Source organism: Mchenga conophoros, linkage group LG3 (genome assembly GCF_057382185.1).
Source record: "Mchenga conophoros isolate Kocher_MC1m ecotype Shallow Benthic linkage group LG3, M_conophoros_male_GT1.1, whole genome shotgun sequence".
Taxonomy (NCBI): Eukaryota; Metazoa; Chordata; class Actinopteri; order Cichliformes; family Cichlidae; genus Mchenga; species Mchenga conophoros.
Window position 1 is genome coordinate 41,161,933 of NC_140528.1, and position 20,928 is coordinate 41,182,860.

The 20,928-nt window shown below is 43.6% G+C and overlaps 1 pseudogene; it reads left to right on the plus strand.

Annotated features, from left to right (window-relative positions):
- LOC146578653 (uncharacterized) overlaps positions 1-20,928 on the plus strand; it is a 563,460-nt pseudogene that overhangs the window by 508,310 nt on the left and 34,222 nt on the right.

The window sequence follows — 20,928 nt, forward strand, 5'->3', positions numbered from 1 at the left end:
ATGGAAATATGAACACAGAAAAGTACCATCAGATTTTGATCTACATTCATTTCATTCATTTACCTCATACTGGTGTTCTACAGTGGCTTGCAAAAGTATTCCCCCTTGAACTTTTCCACATTTTGTCACATTACAGCCACAAACATGAATCAATTTTATTGGAATTCCACGTGAAAGACCAACACAAAGTGGTGTACACGTGAGAAGTGGAATGAAAATCATACATGATTCCAAGCATTTTTTACAAATAAATAACTGAAAAGTGGGGTGTGCGTAATTATTCAGCCTCACGTGTGCATCACTTTGTGTTGGTCTTTCACGTGGAATTCCAATAAAATTGATTCATGTTTGTGGCTGTAATGTGACAAAATGTGGAAAAGTTCAAGGGGGAATACTTTTGCAAGCCACTGTATATAGGAAATATGTCAAAAAACTTTATGGTCCTTCCTCTTTTTATAACATCTGTGGTAAAATTGTTGCAGGTTGCATAGTTTGTGTTTTTTTCTCTCTCTTTTCTAAATGAGAAACAGGAAGCTGGATGACTCGTAGCTGTTAGCTTTTGTAAACCACAGATCACACACAACATAGTCCAACATTCAAAGAACAACATTCATGAGGCACAGTGGGAGAGTGTATAGAAAGATGATTACATCTGAGTGAGTTGGTTAAGCTGTTTGAGCAAAATGAACATAATAATTTTTTTTTTCATTATGGGAAAGTTTAACTATAATAATACATTCTTGAAAAAAACACAACTGTGATTTCAGGCTTTTTGTTTTAGTGTTACAACTATCTAATTACAAATAAGTGTTTACTAATCATCCTTCACATGCTCCATAATATCCTCAAATAAAGATATTACCAGACTAAACCAAATCTTACACTCCTGAAGAGGTGAAGGTCAAAACAAAGTCCACATGATCCAAACTACACTCATAAAGCATGTTGTCATAGGCTTTCAATTTCATATATACCCTTACTCTTACATTGCTATGTAGGATGTTACCCAATTTTAAAAATGTACACGACAAACAAATATTACCACTCAGCAACCATCTGTATAACTCAGCATCTTACAACATAGATTAATTAATCAATTAATTAATTAAATAAAATTTTAACTCTCCAAGAAAATAAGGTTTAAAAAGCTCCCTGCAGATTTAACTTCTACTAAATATTGCAAACTTACAAAATATTATAATGTCACTAAAAGGCTCAATCCAGAGTACTTTCTTTTTTTTTTAATCAATGCATCGGGGTCCTCCGACAAGAACACAGAACAAGCCATCCTGAGACTGAAACCTCAAATCCCAAAAACTGCAGGTCCACTAATATCCACTTGAATCTCTATAAATAAATCGGTCTAGAGAGAAGCCCATGCTAAAATATCCAGATTTTAACATGCATGGTACAAAAAATGATCTCAGTTCTTATTTTTCCCAAGCACTTCGTAGGAGGATTTTTGTTATTTATCATGGAAATATAGTTGTGTGGCTTTGTAATGCAATATCTTGTTTTCCCTTTGGACTGCTCCCTGCTAATTTCTCCCATAGAAATTCAAACTTCCACTACCCTACAATGCTAAGTGTTGCTTCTATATTGATCTTCACATTATAAAAAAATTTCCAAACTGCACTGAGTGATCTAGTTTTACAAAAAAAAAAACCCCAACAAAAAACAAACATAAGTAGAAGACAAAAAAGTCTTACCTCTGCTTTCTTGGACTATCTCTTCTTGACAATCGGATATTCTGACGTTACTGTATGTGATGTCATCGAAAGGCTTGTCCTGTTCAGCTTAAAAGATCCAAGTTTAAAAGCAAAAAACTCAATAACAATAAATAATTGAAAAAGTGTAACTGGACTATTAATATAAAACAATATGATGCCATTATTTGAAAAAGAACACAAACTTTGAATCGATAACATGCACAAACAGAATATACACATGAAAAAAATGATAATAAATTAAATCACATTAATGTGAAAACTTATACCATTATTCACCAAAACAACACCTGAATGAAAATTCTCAGTCTCACCTTCAGTTTTTCTACAAAAACATTGTCTCACAAGCAGAACCAGTAATACCAGTAGAATCAGAAAAATGACTGATCCAACAGATGACAACACAGAGAGTGAAGGAGAGGAATCAGGCTGATATTGAGATACACAGAGTGAGGTGGATGTAGGTGGAGGTGTGGATGTAGGTGGAGGTGTGGTGGTGTGTCCCCCTAAAATAAAGCAAACACAGTCATTAAGTTGTCGTCACATTGTGAATGTTGAAAGCTGCAGAAACACAGACAGGTGAGTGTGTCACCTGTGACAGTGATCCAGCTGGATGGAGACTCTCCATGACCGCTGATGTCACACTTGTAGAGGCCTTCATCAGACCTGGAAACATGCTGGATGGTCATGTGACCTGTAGGCTGCTTCCTGATGAGGGAGCCATCTTTATAGAAAGCAGCTGGGAGGTTGGAGGGAGTGGTCTTTGTTTTACAGAGCAGAGTGACGTCATCTCCCTCCATCACAGGGAGGACAGGACTCTGCAGGATCACTGATCCACCTCAACACAGAGACAAACTACAGCATTTCATCCATTTACACACAGCTTCATCAACACTAACTCCACACACTCAGCTTACCAGTGACTGTCAGCTTAACCATGTTACTGATGGGACCCTCTCTGGACTCACACCAGTAAACTCCACTGTCAGATGGGTAAGCATAGCTGATGTTACAGGAAGAACCAGCTGGTTTTCCAAACCCATCTGTTCCACACTGAGTCCTCTGTTGTTTGCTTGTGTTTCTCCTCAGAGTCCATCCAGCAGAGCTGTCGTCCTCCTCACAGCTCAGAGACACAAAGTCTCCTTTAAAGAACTGAGAGCTGCTGGGACTCACAGTCAGACGAGCTGTGAGGGTTAAAATGAAAAACTGATGATCTGTTTGATGTTGTCAAGAATTATAATACTGTAAGAAATCCTTCATCTAACTAGATTTATATGTGAGCTCTATTATTAAGTATGAACCCAATCAGGTCATATCAGTGAGCATTTCTCAGGTTTAAACTGTGACAGAAGAAGGTTACTGACCTTGGTTTGTTGTGCAGCTCAGCAGTGAGATCAGAACTGAAGAGAAATGACACTCAGGTTGATTTGAGGTGAACATAAAGAACAACTCCACACAAACAGCTGAGAAACACACAAACTCATCTCTCTGATATAGCTACTCATTTTCAGAACTGTAGCTGGTGGAAAATCCATTCATTCATTTTGTTAGCCACTTATTCCATCAAGGATTAGCTGAAACATGTCTCAGTTGTCATCGAGTGAGGTGCAGGGTATAAATTCAGATCACTAGTTCAAAACAGAACTAAATCAAAGAAATGAGAATTACTCACACTGAACAGATGGTGTTTTGAACTTGAATTCAGCCTGATTTGTTTTTCATGTCTTCTCCTCCATCATCAGTTATCAGGAGAGCAGACAGTCAAAGTACAAGAATTCAAACAAACACAGAGATTCTACTTACAGAGCAGACACAGCACAGATGTTTCCTTCATCGTCCTTCTCACTCATTTGAGCTTTTTTTCATTTCTGTCACTGACACCAAGTAAAGCCCGCCTTCTTCCTCTGAGCACCAGCTTTCTATTGGTTCAAACACAGAAGTGGTAGAATCACTTTTTTCTTTGTAAAAAGACATGTGATAAATTATAAAAATATATATATGTTGGGGGACTAAACTTACTAAGAGCATGACATGTAAAATAATACATATATATATATATATATATATATATATATATATATATATATATATATATATATGCGTGTGTGTGTGTGTGTGTGTGTGTGTGTGTGTGTGTGTGTGTGTGTGTGTGTGTAGTCACCGCACCTAGTGCTCCGATTACCACTATTACCTTCACCCTCCATGTCTTTTCAAGCTCTTTTCTGAGCCCTTTGTACTTCTCAAGCTTCTCATGTTGCTTCTTCCTGATGTTGATATCCTTTGGTATTGCTACATCTGTCACAACAGCCGTTTTCTTCTGCTTGTCCACCACTACTATGTCCAGTTGGTTAGCCATCACCATTTTGTCCATCTGGATCTGGATATATATAGACTACTTTGTATATATTATATCTATATGTAAACATTTCAAATCACTCAATCATTATGACATGATCGATCAACAGAATGATTCACATTTTATATTTAGGCCACCTTCTCACATGTGGCCACTAGAGGGAGGTGTTTGGCTTCAAATCTCTCTCACCTGGCGGCCACTAGGAGCACTGTGAGAATCCTTTTTCTTTGGATTTAAAACCATTCTCCACACAGTCCTGAAGGACAAGCTGAAGAATGCAGGAGTGGACCATCACCTCACTACATGGATATTAGACTACCTCACTGACTGACCACAGTATGTGGCTGTGTGTCGGACAGGGTCCTCTGCAGTACGGGGGCTCCACAGGGAACAGTTCTGGCTCTGTTCTTCTTTACCATCTGCACTGCAGACTTCTCCCACTACTCCACCCAGTGCTTCCTGCAAAAATTTTCTGCAGACTCTGCAACAGTCGGCTTCATCACTGATGGGGATAACAATGAGTACAGAAAACTGACCCAAGACTTTGTGGACTGGTGCCAGCAGAACTACCTCCAGATCAACACTAGAATTAGATTTCTGGTAGATTTCTGCAGGCACAAACATCCTCCACTGCAACCACTAAACATTCAAGGTATGGACATTGAACCCTACAGCTACCATGTCCAGACACGACTCTCTAAACTGTTTTTACTGCAGCCCAGCTCTGTCATATGCCACGAAGGGCCCCAAATGCGCAGCTCACTGGAAACAGGAAGTAGTAGGAGAGGCTGCTGGCCCAGTCAGGTCCCAATTTGTAGCTGGCCTCATTCCCTCTTCCACCAATGGTCAGCCTCCACCTGGAAACGTACATAACAGACATCACAGAGTACAAACAATGCCTCCGCATGGTGTGGTGAGTAACAGCACCACACGGCAACAATGACCTGGGTCATAACACTGTGGACAGCTACAGGTACCTTCAACTGCACTGGACTCATAATTCTGAAGCCCTCTACAGAAAAGGGCAGAGCAGGCTGTACCTGCTGCGGAGATTCAGGTCTTTTGGAGGGAAGGACGCACTCCGGAAGACCTTCTATTACTCTGTGGTGGCCTCAGCCATCTTTTAGGGTGTGGTCTGCTGGGTCGGCAGTATTTCTGCCAGGGACAGGAAGAGACTGAACAGGCTGATCGGAGGGCCAGCTAGCTCTAGGATGCCCTCTGGACTCAGTGGAGGTGGTGAGTGACAGGAGAATGGTGGCCAAGCTATCATCCCTGTTGGATAACATCTCCCACCCAATGCAGGAGACTCTGACAGCACTGGGCAGCTCCTTCAGTGGCAGGCTGCGGTACCCAGGACGTGGGACAGAGAGATTTTGCAGGTCTTTCCTTCCAACTGCTGTCAGACTCTACAACATGGTCTCTGCAGATGACCAGACACGTGCAGACAGACACACGTCCCATACACAGTTCTACCTGTCTCCATGATGTGCAGAATACTAAGTGCATAATTTCCCTAAGTAACAAAGTATATTTGTACAGTATTTTATTGTATTTGTATAGTACTTATTCTATTGTATTTAGTATTCTTTCTATTTTTGTATAGTATGTTATTCTGTTTATCTTGTTGTATTCTATTGTTTTTCTCTTTTTTCTCTTATTTCTAGTATCAGCTGATGTTTGCTGGAGCCACAGCTGTAAAAGCTGCTGGTCATGATATCGGTTTGGATATGTGGTGAGAGGGAAACATGAAGATGAAACCAGGAGATGTTCTGACTGAATCATCAGAGCTGAACAGGTGATGGAGAAACAGGTTTACCTTTAAGGTGACATGAATGAGTTGAAGGGAAGTTATGAACTGTTTCTGAGAGACAAATAACACCAGGATCCTTTTTTACACTGACAGCTGGTAACTGTGCAGGGGTTGGTCTAGCAAAGTTTTGCCAGGGGGCAGGGGGGCACAAAGAAATACGTTCTTATTCTCATTTAAAATGTCTAGCTTTTATTAAATAATTATCTGAAGCTTACAACCAAAGTTTTTATCTGACGTAAAATGTATAGAAATCATACATATACCAACAAGACAGTGTACATCACTGTCACAACAGTGTCTGTTTTCATTCAAAGGCTTTATGGCTTTTCCTATAATACCTGGGGGGCCGGTCTCTAGTCAAAATGCCTGGGCCGATTTTTTGTCCCAGTCCAGCCCTGTTGTCAGGTCAGGCTGTGCTTTTTGAGCCTTCTGAGTCCGGGTGGCCAGTTGGGTTGCTGGCCTCTCCATGTTTGGTCCAGGTGGATAAGGGCGTTGCCTCCATCCCAGTCACCAATGTGGGGACAGCTGAAGCTGTCCTCCACCCACGGACCCATTTAGAAGTGATAAGCCAAGCTACTGTTGTTAGCCTCCCTGCTGGTGTTAGCAAGGAACACTCTTTTCCCATCACAGTTTCCTCCCATACAACCAGCAGCCCTGCTCAAGACATGGTGGATGCGATTGACCAGTTTGCTCTCACTGAGTCAGAGCAACATGAGGTATGGTTACTTTTGCAGAAGTACCGCTCTGTTTTCTCCTGTCATGAGGGAGATTTGGGCTGCACAAGCCTCATCTCGCACGACATACCTCTGCTTGATGACGTACCCGTCCGGCAGAGGTACAGGCGAATTCCTCCTTCTGATTATGAGGCTGTCAGGGCCCATATCAATCAGCTATTGGAGGCCCAGGTAATTAGGGAGAGTAGCAGTCCTTATGCCTCTCCCATGGCATTAGTCCGCAAGAAGGATGGAAGCCTCCATGTTTTCGTTGACTACCGTTTGCTGAATAGCAAAACAAGGAAGCACGCCTTCCCCTTACCTCGCATCGAGGAAAGTCTGGATGCCCTTGCTGGTGCACGCTGGTTTTCTACCATCGATCTGGCCAGCGGGTACAACCAGGTGCCAGTTTCTGAGCAGGATAAGCCCAAGACCGCTTTTTGCACGCCGTTTGGCCTGTTCGAATGGAATCGTATGCCGTTCAGGCTGTGCAATGCTCCTGGTACCTTCCAGCACCTAATGCAGAGGATGTTCGGGGATCAGCGGTGCCAGTCGCTACTGCTGTACCTAGACGACACCATTGTGTTCTCCTCGTCTGTCTCTCAGCACCTGCAACGGCTAGAGATGGTGATGGCAAGGCTGCAGCAAGAGGGGCTCAAGGCTAAGCTAGAAAAGTTTGCCTTTTTCCAGCAGAAGGTTAACTACTTGGGCCATGTAATCTCTTGCGAGGGTGTCTCCACCGATCCTGCCAAGGTCGATGCAGTAGCCAAATGGCAGTGTCCTCGTTCCGTGTCAGAGTTGAGATCCTTTTTGGGTTTCGCCAGCTATTACCGGTGCTTTGTGGAGGGGTTTGCCATGTTGGCGGCTCCCCTGCATCAAGTGGTGGCTAAATTGGCTGGCACCACGACAAAGAAGGGCTCGGGACAGAGTTTGAGTGCTGTTTGGACACCTCAGTGTGAGGAGAACTTTGAGGACGTGAAAGCAAAGCTTGTGTCTGCCCCTGTGTTGGCGTATGCTGACTTTACGCGCCCATTTATCTTGGAGATTGTCGCCAGCCACAGTGGTTTGGGTGCAGTTCTCTCACCAGATGCAGAAGGTGTTGTTAGGCCAGTGGCTTATGCTAGTCGAGGCCTTCGGCCCCATGAGCGCAACATGGACAATTACAGCTCCATGAATCTGGAGTTTCTTGCACTCAAGTGGGCCATGGCCGAGAAGTTCCAGGAGTACCTTCTGGGGCAGAAGTGTGTGGTTTACACTGACAACAATCCACTCAGTTACCTCTCTTCAGCTAAGCTGGGTGCCACTGAGCAGAGGTGGGCATCCCAGCTGGCGGCATTCGATTTTGAGATTAAGTATCGCTCAGGCCGCAGTAATAGGAATGCTGATGGTCTCTCCCGACAGTATGAGACAAGCTCCAGCCTGGCCGAGGGCGTGTTGCCTGGGACTCCTGTCCCGATTTCGCTTCAGCAGGCTCCGTGTCCAGCAGTTCTGCCCGCCGTTACTCAGTTTGAGATTGGGGCCTTTCCGTCTCATTCTCCGGGGGATATCCGTGCTTTGCACGAGGCTGACCCCCTCCTGAAAGGTTACTTGGTATACTGCAGGAGGCAGTCCCCGCCCTCTCTGGGGGAAAGGAGTCAGATCCCCAAACCAGTCATGGATCTGCTGCGTCAGTGGGATCGTCCGGTGGAGAAGGATGGCATCCTCTATCACCGTATTTTGCGTCCGGGTGGAGGTGAGGAAGCCCTTCAACTTGTTCTTCCAGAGGATCTGAAGCCCGAGACCTTGAGGCAGGTGCATCAGGACCATGGGCACCAAGGTATTGAGCGTACCACTGAATTGGTCAGGCAGTGTTGCTATTGGCCCGGGATGTCCTCTGACATCAAGCAATGGGTTCAGCGTTGTGAACGCTGTCAGGTCGCAAAGGACTCAGAGTTGGGGTCTCATAGTTATATGGGTCACCTGTTGGCGTCTAGGCCAAATGAAATCCTGGCCATAGACTTCACGGTGTTGGAACCTTCCCGTAGTGGAGTTGAAAACGTCTTGGTTATGACTGACGTTTTTAGCAAATACACGGTTCCAATCCCTACCCGGGACCAGCGGGCCTCTACTGTGGCTCAGGCCACAAGTTTGGTGTTCCTAGCTGCCTCCACTCTGACCAGGGTAGAAACTTTGAGAGTTTGGTGATGCAACAGCTATGCGAGTTGTATCGGGTAGCCAAGTCCCGTACAACTCCTTACCATGGTAATGGGCAGTGCGAACGGTTTAACCGAACCCTCCACAACCTCCTACGGACCCTGCCATCATCTCGGAAACGTGACTGGGCTGCGTGCTTACCACACGTGCTCTTTTGCTATAATAGCACATCCCATCAGGCCACTGGAGAGTCGCCGTTTTTTCCTGATGTTCGGCAGGGATCCTAGGCTGCCTATTGATTTCCTTCTAGGCCGGGTTCAGGACCCAGTGCCTGGAGAGGTTCAGGACTGGGTGGCCGAGCATCAGGCCAGGTTAATGGTGGCTTTTGAGGGAGCTCGGGCGCGGTTGTCGCTGACCGCTGACCGTCGCAAGGAGCGGCATGACCAGAGAGTCCACCCTGTGCCTTTAGAGGTCGGTCAGCTGGTGTATCTTCAAGATCACAGCGCCCAGGGCCGGCACAAGATCCAGGACCTATGGAGCTCTGTGGTCTATCAGGTGTTGAGGGCACCTCAAGGGAACGGGGCTGTTTATACCATTGCCCCCGTGGGAGACTTGGAGAAGGTTCGACATGTCCATCGCGACATGTTGAAGGCACAGGTCAGCCTGGGTGCCTCCTACACCTGGTCCACAGGCTCCACCCCCGCCTGTGCCTGCTGACTCAGAGCGGACCTCTCTGAGTGACGATGAGTTGTGGCTCCTTGTCCCTGAGTTACCCTCACAACCTGCACTCAAATGTTCATCACTTGCCACGTCCTGTTGAATCTGCACCAGTCGCTAATGCTCAGCTTGCCCTATTCAGGCCATGGTGTTAGGTTTCATGAGTTATTGCGCTCACTTTCGGCTGCGCAACTAGGTTAATTGGGAACCCACCTACATATTGATTGCAGGGTGGTGTCAGCCCGTATAAAGCTAAGCCGGTGTTTTTCTGGATCATTCCTCCCGTGCATTCGGCGCAAAGCAGCAGTAAATACTGGCACACTGCAACGGACTGATCAGCAAGCGAGTAGATCATATGACAGCTACAGGTATGCTCTCGCTTAACCTCAGATTCCCTCCCAGTACTAGAATGTGTAGTAATATAGTTTTGCGGCCTATTGTAGCACGGCAGTTTCTGTTTTATTCCGGCGTTGCAGAGAGAGGTACTCGAGTTATCTCCACCAGTGAGAGTATAGCGCCTCCGGAACTGGGGTAAGCCGTTAAAACTACTTTTATTAGCATTCACAATTACTGGAGGCTAAGTGTTGTGGCCATTTTTGTTGAATGTTTATAAAATGCAATTTGTATTCATTTTTGTTTTTTCTTTAAAGGTGTAAGAATATTCTGACCTGGTTTTGTTATGTAAATTTGTAATTAATTTTATTGGAGAAGCTTTTGGAAAGTGATTGGTTTATTAGCTTATGGACCCTCCCATTAATCAAGAGATTAAGAGCACCCTGGATGGGTGTGGTAAAGAGGTTTTCGTTTTTTGTTTGCCAAATGTCAGATGGGAAGACGGGAGGGTTAGAAAATGATTTTTTTGACCACTTTTGAAGTTGTTAAAGCAAATTAAATTAGCTTTCGTTTAATTTTAAGTTTAAAGAAGTTATTTGGTTGATTTTTGTTTATAATTTTGCACGAAATAAACCACATATGATTTTTAAACAATGGAGTCAGAAGTGCGTTCTAAAACAAACCTCCCATTGCCACCCATGGCCTTTTCTTGGACTTTTTTGGTGTTTGGAACGTAAAAGGCCGCGACACTAAGGTTATAGTTATCTGTTGTTTAAGGCTTTGATTGCTGCCTTCACATCTCCGTGGCAAACTGCCTGACCTTAATCGGAAGAGTGAAACGCCTTCCCGCCGCTGTTGTGAGGGCTCCTCCTCGGTGGAGCCTGTTGTCTTGTCTTGTTTTGTCTTCTCGTGAAACTGTTTTTATTATCTGTAACCGGAAGGTCGCCGGTTCGATCCCCGGGCTCTCTGTCCTGGTCGTTGTGTCCTTGGGCAAGACACTTTACCCTACTTGCCTACTGGTGTTGGCCAGAGGGGCTGATGGCGCGATATGGCAGCCTCGCCTCTGCCAGTCTGCCCCAGGGCAGCTGTGGCTACAACCGTAGCTTGCCTCCACCAGTGTGTGAATGTGAGAGTGAATGAATAGTGGCATTGTAAAGCACTTTGGATGCCTTGAAAAGCGCTATATAAATCCAATCCATTATTATTATTATTATTATTATTATTATTATTATTATTATTATTATTATTATTATTATTATATTAAGTAGGCTTACCTTTTTTTGGTTCGCTGGGTTTTATTTTATTTTATTCTGGATTGTTGCTTGTACCCACCCCTCTGTGATCGGGCTGAAACGATCCTGTGCCCGAGTGTCGTGCTGGGAACCTTAAACTGCCTCAGTTGCCGATCTCAGCCGGTGGGGAGCCAGACCGGCTTGTGATTGAGGCTTGGACAATTACCACCAGCACGAGTTGTAGTTCTACCTGTGGGGCGTAAGCCTTCCAGTGTTGTGTGTGTGTGTGTGTGTGTGTGTGTGTGTGTGTGTGTGTGTGTGTGTGTGTGTGTGTGTGGAATTTCTTTTATTAAAGTTGGTTTTAGTTTTTTATGATCTGTAGCGAGCCTGACGCTCAGTGTCCTTTTATTCTTTTAATGTACTTCTCTGTGTCTTATTGCAGTGAACGGAGGACGTGCCAGTGGCCCTGGGACCTCAGGTGGTGGGTCGTTTTCACACTTTCTTTTGTACAGCACTGGGTGGACTGTAGTGATTTTCTTTTTGTGTGATTTTCTTTTGGGTCCACGGCTGCTGGTAAGTCCAAGTTCCATGATTGTTTTATTTTTACTTTAGGACGCTGTCAACAACAACGCTACATTTGGTTTTCTAATACTTTATTTATTTTTACTATAAATAAAACTGTTTTAATATTGGAGCCAACCTGCCTCAGTGTGCATCCTTGAATCTGTGCGGCCTCTTTATTATTCCTTTTATCTATCTTTTATCTATCTTAAATATATATTTTCTGGGGGTGAAATTCCCCTAGGTGGCGTTGTCATTTAAAAAGAGGCCGCACAGATTCAAGGATGCACACTGAGGCAGGTTGGCTCCAATATTAATACAGTTTTATTTATAGTTGTCAATAGAAAATTGTACTTAGTAGTCAGTATAATCTTTTAATTATATAAGTTTGCATATGGTAGTGATAGGATGTGTGATCCTTAGTAGTCTGCAAAGGTTTTGTGTGCATTCCAGAGTGCTCTGGCATTCACACCCACACTCTGGGAGTATGGGAGAGGTCGTACCTTGTCTTATTGTTTTATGGTAGGATAAACGTAGCTATGTCAAGTTTTAGTCTAAGTGCTTAGATGAACTGTTGTTCTTCCAGACCAGCAGATTTAGGGAAGTCGGTTACCAGCAGCCGTGGACCCAAAAGAAAATCACACAAAAAGAAAATCACTACAGTCCACCCAGTGCTGTACAAAAGAAAGTGTGAAAACGACCCACCACCTGAGGTCCCAGGGCCACTGGCATGTCCTCCGTTCACTAAAATAAAACAGAGAAATAAGTTAAAGAATAAAAGGACACTGAGCGTCAGGCTCGCTACAGATCATAAAAAAACTAAAACCAACTTTAATAACTTTAATAAAATTAATTACACACACACACACACAACACTGGAAGGCTTACGCCCCACGAGTCAACTAAAACTAGTGCTGGTAGTAATTGTCCAAGCCTCAATCACAAGCCGGTCTGGCTCTCCACCGGCTGAAATCGGCAACTTAGGCAGTTTAAGGTTCCCAGCACGACACTCGGGCACAGGATCAAGACAAGACAGCAGTGGTCTGTCAGTGAGGTAGTCAGAGATCCAAGCGACCAGGCAGGGGTCCACCTGGATCCTGTATAGTTTTTCCTGAAGCAGAAGGGCCGGATGGTATTCAAGGCACTGGAAAAGTCAAGAAACAGGATCCCGACCGTGCCTTTTCCCCTGTCCAGGTGTGAGTGGGCTCTATGTAGGAGGTACAGGATGGCATCATCCACTCCAATATCTGCCTTGTATGCGAACTGTAGTGGGTCCTGGGCATGTTGTACCTGTGGTCGGAGGAGGTTGAGGAAGAGCCGCTCTAGAGTCTTCATAAGATGTGACGTCAGTGCCACCGGTCGGAAGTCATTCAGCTCATTGGGCCGGCTCCTTTTGGGGACCGGGACAATGCAGGATGTCTTCCATAGGGCGGGCACTCTCCCCAGTCGCAGACTGAGATTGAAGACTCGTTGTAGCGGCTCCCCAAATTCAGCAGCACATGCCTTTAGCATCCTCGGACACACCTTGTCTGGGCCTGCTGCCTTTCTGGGGCTTGTTGCTAGCTAGTTAGCGATGCTACACACCTGTTACTCTAATAGTCTGTATTATTGAAGGATTCAGCACTCCTTAGGTTTTGTTATCCAGTTTTAGACAGCGATGAGATCAGCTGCACACTCCACAGAGGCCCAGAGTTACTGTTAATAAAAAAATGTAATGCTGTCCTTTAAGATTTTAACATAAGACTGTGAGTGTAATGGATCTAAACCCATTTAAATCTTCAGAGCACTCTACACCCTGGTAACATGGAGACTTTAAATAAAGACAGCAGCAGGTTTCATAGTAGTGTAATTTTAATTCGTTTTTTTCATTTAATAATAGATTTAGGGGGATCATATTTTAATTTCCAAAAAAGAGGACACTTATCTCAGTCATGAAAAACTTTCTTAAAGAAACATATTTAACATATTAAAATGATGCCTTCTCTGTGCGGTTAATGAATTGTAAAATACAATATGTCTGTCACGGGGTCCTCTCCTAAACTTCTCCCGAACAAATGCAGGCGTAGTCAGAAAGCATTCAGTGTGGATAATTTATTCTGCCGGCCTCCCAGGTGCACAAAAAATTATTTACAAAGAAAATAGGAAACTAACTTAAGTCAACACAAAACAAACATCTATATACAAAACACAGTCTGCATGTTACCCTCTCTGTAACATCTCACTGAAAAAGAACCCAGGTAGGCCCTGACCGCCTTCTTTTATACCCCATAGCCCCTCCCACTAGGCGTAATAGTCATCTCTTTATTATTTCTTTTACCAAACAATCTTTCCCCCTCAGCTTATTTCCAGCTGTATTCCTACAATACATATATGTATATACAGACATTTATGGCCAATTCCAGGCAGCCTACAGTGTTTCACAATAACAAAAAACAAACCAAAAAATAATGCAGTTCACGTGACCTTTCAAGAGCGCGGAACACCATACGATCGGCTTGCATAACCCCCGTATAATCGGCGATCACAGCGAGTCTCCGCGACCGGCTGGTAAGTGGGAAAATATGTTGGCCACCTTCTGCACTGCTCAAAATATACCTCTCACCCCTTTTTGTTTATCTGCCCGGTCGATGAAAAGACGCGCAGCCGTGGTAATTGTAGAAACTAATGGTGGTGGTGCGTGTATGCGCCCAGATCAGCTGTCTGCGGCCCGGGACGGTGTAACTCCGTCACATCGTCATGTAGGCTTTTACAAGTCAACAAGTGCAAAAAAAAAAAAAAAACTTCAAAGCCTCTGAAATTAAATAATGGTACAGAAATATTACCTCATCTGCATAAGAAAAATTATGAGGGAAATGTCTTTTGCAGTTTGTCTGAAATGATGCACTTGCGCCTTGGGATCTTTTAAACATCATTAGGCACTTTGCTGTGTGCTTGTCTGTGAGCGCAGAACAAGCGCTCACAAAGTAGCAGTGCGGGGATGACGTCACACACAAGGGTCCACTGTCGGACTTTTGGAAAACCCGGACATTTTTATCGATCTCGAAAATCCCCCCAGACGGTCCGGACAGAATGTGAAAACTGGAAGTGTCTGGGGAAAAGAGGACGGTTGGTCACCGTAAATAGATTCCACATTATTATCAACAGCTACATTCACCCTGGAGAGAAACTAGTGAGGGAGATGTGGCGCAGGGAAATTATTTTACTGCTATTGTTAAATAATCATCATTACCATTGCATTAATAATATAATCTGCAGCATTGATATTGTATTCAGAGGTTTAAACAGTGTGTGTCGTTCAGAAAGACTAAGTTGCAGTTGACAGGAAGTTGCAGAGAGTTTGCAGAACTGAAACCGAAAGTTATTCTGAGGAGCAGGTTAGACGAGGCTATTTGAATTACTAGGTTATTCAAATTGTCTGTTATACTTTTATATTCTTTTATTAAGCTCTTAGTAGAGGTTCTTGATTAAAACATTTATTCAACATAGTACATGTAGTTTCAGTTAGGTTATTACACATAAGGATGAGCCTCTGGTCTGGTAAAAGGTCAGAAGTGCAACGGGTGAATTGAGAGAGCATTTGAGGACGACACACACACACACACACACAAACCCACACACTCAGTTAGAGAGAATCATTTATAGGTGGAAGTTTAATCATGTTTTGCTTGGGGTTGCAAAAAGAGCAGTTTGTTGCAGAACTGCTGCTGAGGTGTCAAGATGACAAGCGAGCATCCGGCAGTGACAGGAAGTACCTGCCATGAAGACGAAGACAACGTTCTTTTAAACTGTGTTAAAAGTCATTGTGGTTTTGATTTGACGTATGTATATATTCTGTCTGTGACGTATGAAGGGGCGTCATTAATTCAAACCCTGATGCTATAAAAATCTGTGTATGCTTTGATTAAGTCGAAGATCAAGTGCTGTCTGCGTACAGTGGTCTTCCCACGCGTGTATTCATTAAAATCAATTGTTTGACCAAGATCTTCTGGACCTGGTTGTTTGTACTCTCCTTCCTCAATTATGTGAACCTTAACAGAGACCATCAGGACTAAGCTGGGTTTCCTGGGTCCAGAGGTTTGGAGAAACTTCTTCCCTTTCTTTCATCACAGCTGTCCTGTGCCAGATGTTCTGTTGACCCACTGAAAGAGGCATCATTTAAGACACATCAGGAAGACTGAAGCTCATCGCATTGATCAAGTAGGACTCATGAGCTTCACCAGCAGCTCCCTCACAGGAAAATCTTCAGCAATCCTCCGCAGGCCCGCCCCAGGAGATGGATAAACCCAGCGTTTCATGAACACCGTGATGGAGACATTTTGTTTGTGTAATGTTATAAATACTCGGATACTCCCCAGAGGCTCTGGACTTTTACATAAAGATATTATATTCAGTCCTGTAGAAAGTTTATGTTTAATATCACGTTCTCTGGTTACTCTGGTATGATTAACTCTGAATGGCAAATAACACACTATTAGCTGAAAACTGTGAAAGAATTCCAGATCAGAAGTGTTTAGTTCAACATACAAGTGATGACCTTTGACCTTCATCAGGTTTTATTTAATTGTGTCAGAGAAACTCTCATATGCTCTTCATGCAGCTGAGTACATCAAGTGTTTAAAACCGAAGCTGTGCAGGTCTGAGATCAGCAGCTTTGTGAAACACCAAACTGAGGTCCTGTTAATGCTGATATATAGTGACCTTAGCTAGGTCCGACCTAGCTAAGGACGGTGGTTAAGGATTAGCTTACAAGCACATTTAACTTACCGAAAAAGTGCGGCGGGGCCTCGGGTCCTTCTGTTGGGTTCAGTTCACTGAAGAACACTTCAGGCTGTCAGGTTAAAACAGTCGGTCATGGTTTCGTAATGTAAACACTGGAGCTCCTCTCTGCATCCCTGCTTTATCTGCCATTCCCGAACAGAGATATGCAAGTTTCTGCGGGACTGCAGCTGCCAGTCAAAGCTGTTATAATGACATCACATCCAAATTGCACAGCATTATGGTTGTAATTAGAATCAAACTTATGAGAAAGGAGGCCCCTTGAACATAAAACAGCATAGTGAGAACTATGTTGGCCAGAGGGGCCGATGGCGCGATATGGCAGCCTCACTTCTGTCAGTCTGCCCCAGGGCAGCTGTGGCTACAACTGTAGCTTGTCTTCACCAGTGTGTGAATGTGAGAATGAATGAATGGTGGAATTGTAAAGCGCTTTGGGTGCCTTGAAAAGTGCTATTTAAATGCAATCCATTATTATTATTATCATTGTAAATACTGACGCTGACAACAGCGCCACCTGAAGAAGGCTTCTCTCTGTCTCATAACTTGTGTTCTGAGACCTGACTTTTGAGACCTGACACCTGGCGACTTTTTGTCTGAGACCAGGGCCCTATTTCAGGAAGCCGGTTTAGAAAACTCAGAGTTAAAAATGATACACGGGGTTGAGTAACCCCGAACTGTCCAACTCGGAATAGTCGGTTTCAGAAAGGCTGATAACAATTAGTTCAATCAACGCGGAGTTGCTTTAACCCCAAGTTAAGCGCGAGCACGAGGATACATAAAGCCCTGATTAGTGGAGCACAGATTAAGCGAGTCACCATGGAGACGGATAATGTTGGCAGCATCACATATGATCTTCACAGTGCAGAGAACACAAATTAGCATCCATTACTATAATGAAATAATTTGTTAGTTTGAAATGCTACAGGGAACTATGTACCTGTACATTAATGCTGTGGAAAGACTTCCTGTTCACATAGTCTCCTTCATTTACTGAAGGAGCAATGATTGGAATGTGAGTGCCATCTATACAGCCAATCACGCCTGGGAACCCTGAAAATAAATGTAAAATTTAAGTAGTAGTTCAAGTATCACCACATCATGAATTAAGTTTTGGTCATCCTGATACCTGCAATTTTGTGGAATCCCTCTTTGATAAATCTTGTGGGTCTATGACCGGGGAACACCACAGACGAGTACAGGAGACGTTTCAGTGCAACTGTAACATTCCTGACTGCCCGACAGACGGTAGCCTTGGAAACGTGCTCAGCGTCATCAATATTATACAGAAAGCTCCCGTTTGCAAAAAACCGAAGTGCAATACAAATAATATGTACAGAACTGAGAGAATGTCCGCGATGTGTCACATGAGCAATATTAGGCCTGAGGATGTTATTCAAATAAATTATAGATTGTGCTGAAAAACGGTAACGTTCACACAGGAAATCATCAGGAAATGATAAAATGTCCGAACGCGCTCTAATCACTCTCTCCCGGCGGAGAGCTCTGCGGAGAATTTGGGCTTCAACATCTACTGGCTCTTCAAGGAAGGGGCACGCCATGTCCGACACTTCCTACAGTCAGGTTTCCGACAAAGAGGCGGAGAAAGTCAGGGTTAGTTGAAGTAAACCTGCTAGGGGGCAGGTTAGCTTCACGGAGTGTGTCGTCATAGTAACTCACTCAGAATTAATCTAAACTCACTTTGTGAAACCGAAAACCCAGAGTTTTCGTTAACTCAGGGTATACTTACTCAGAGTTTGCACTAAACCGGCTTCCTGAAACAGGGCCCTGAGGATGTCCTAGTCTGAATAGGCACACATGAAGGTCAGACCTCAGAATGAACCCTATTATGTGCTTTTTGACTTGGTCCCAGTAGTGGAGATTTTTTAGTTTGACCTGATTAAGGTTCAGAAAAATGAATCAACACATTCACCGATTCAACATGTTAGAAAACATCTGAATAAAAGTGTAGACAGACCCGACAACATTTTTATGCTCTCCAGCATCTTTATAAATATTTTTGGTGGTTCCTGCTACAAACACGCTCAGTCGGCTGCAGCTCTGGGCCCTATTTTAGGAAGCCGGTTTAGAAAACTCAGAGTGAAAAACGATACTCAGGGTTGAGTAACCCCGAACTGTCCAACTCGGAATATTCGGTTTCAGAAAGGCTGATAACAATTAGTTCAGTCAACGCGGAGTTGCTTTAACCCCAAGTTAAGCACGCGCACGAGGATACATAAAGCCCTGATTAGTGGAGCACAGATTAAGCGAGTCACCATGGAGACGGAGGGAAAGAAGGCGCGGTCAATGTATTTTACAGCGCTTGAGGCCGAAATTCTGATGGCAGCATATGCCGATAACATGCAAATTCTGCGGAAAAAAAGTAACACAGCCTCAGCTGCAAAAGAAAGGGAGCATGCATGGCAAAACATAGCCGACAGAGTCAATGCGTGAGTGTTAATATAAACATTGATCTAGGGATTTCCACCCATTTAACACGTTATTTTATTATATTTTATTTTATTTGTTATTTTATACATTTGATTTTGTGACGTGATGTGAGCGCAGGTGCAACCCAACAGGCCCCAAACGTTCCTGGCAGCAAGTAAAAATGAAATATAAAAATATAGTCGAAACAGGTAAGGTGTAATTGTATTATGAGCCATAGTGCTTGGTCTGTTTGTCCGATGTAAATCAATTGCAGTTAGAGGCTACATTAATTTCCCCTCTGTAAGCACTTATTGAAATTATCTGAGCACATTACAAGTACATATTTGCTTACTCTGTATGCTCAAATGTGGCCCGTTATAGCCAACAGAAAAAAAGCAGAGGCCTGAAAAACAGGTGGGGGTCCTCCACCACCACCACTCACAGAGGCTGAGCAGTTGGCCCTCAGCCAAAACAGTGGGCGCCCTGTGGCCGAAGGCATCTCTGCGGGGACATCCTCTGAGTCAATAACCCCGCAAGACACAAGTGCCTACATAAGGGGTAAATTCAAAATAATACATGATGTGCATACATCCTTTCTTCACAGTCACCTTTGCAGTGCTACTCATTCATTTGATAAACTCTTTACCATAATGGATTATTTTGTAGTGAAGTTATTTTCCTACTGATTTTGCCTTCCCTCAGTCTTGGTTGTCTTTGAGAGCATAATGACAATGAAGTGTAAGGTGATTGGTATGTTTGTTAATTGCCATTTGGTCCCTTGTAAGTTATAAGTGACCTGTATAAACCTCATATTCTATCAGTTGATGGTGGTGGTGTACTGCATCTGGTGCAGCCTCCTGTTGAGCCAGACCAACATGCAGTTGTGAGTACTCTTAATACTCCACAGATTATATGAGGTTACAGTAGAACAGCAATGTTGTTAATTTCTTTACTACAGGAAAATAATGAAGAAACATTGACAGCTGTTACAGAGGAGGAAGCAACAGAGACACTTTATGAGGTTTACATCGCACAATGGAAAATATAACAATTGAATAAAATGTGGTACTATAATAAAACCATAGACTTTCTATGTCTCTAACAGAGTGATGATGGAAATGCAGAGGAAGAGGGTCCAGCCACTTCTCCAACAAACCTTTCCTCAGTAAGATGTTCAGCACTGATTTACAACCAACCTAAGTAGGCATGTACTATGAATGGCAATGCTATTTTCTGTGTTTCAATAGCTACCTGTAAAGCAGCTGTACAAGACCTATTTGAAAATAAAAAAATGTGACTTGGAAATGGAATACTTCAAGCAGCAAATCCAAAAGACCAAGATTGAGATTTTACTGCTGGAACATCAGTTAAGGGTGGGTGAAGTGGTCAGAGATGGACGAATTATTTCAGTGTTTGAACAACATAATAATATACTTATTAATACTTTGTGTACAAGAAATACAGGCAACCAATAAAGCCAGTTGAACAAAAAATCCGTTTATTCTTCTTTCAACATGTTGAGGTGATGGGTCAAAGGAAATGATTGTGACATATGGTGTCTCTGACTGCGCTTCCATCTTGTATGTCCGTGGGAGGGACAGGATGTTCATGGTTTGGATCACTGCTGATGTTTGGTTCAGAAGGACAGTGTTCTCCTCTAATTGTGGCAATGTTGTGAAGAATCACACATGCTACAATAATGTCACATGCCCTTTCTGGGGTGACCCTGAGTCTTTGCAGGCACTGGAACCGGGCCTTAAGCATTCCGATAGTCATTTCAACTCTGGCTCTTGTCCTGCAATGAGCCAGATTATATCGCTGCTGTGGGCCCGGTTCAGGGTCAGAGTAAGGGGTAAGCAAATAGGGTAAACATGGATACCCCCTATCACCAAGCAAGTAGCCAGTGAACTCTCCTAAGACAGAAGGATACACTTCAGTTCAAATGTCCCTGTAGCAATTGGTCTTCATATATTTTAAAGTATTTTCAACTCACCATGTCCAGATTTTGTGCTCAGTGTACATTCACAAAAAATTCGTGAGTCATGGACAGAGCCTGGCCACTTGGCTTCCACATTTGTGATAATGTTGGCAGCATCACATATGATCTTCACAGTGCAGAGAACACAAATTAGCATCCATTACT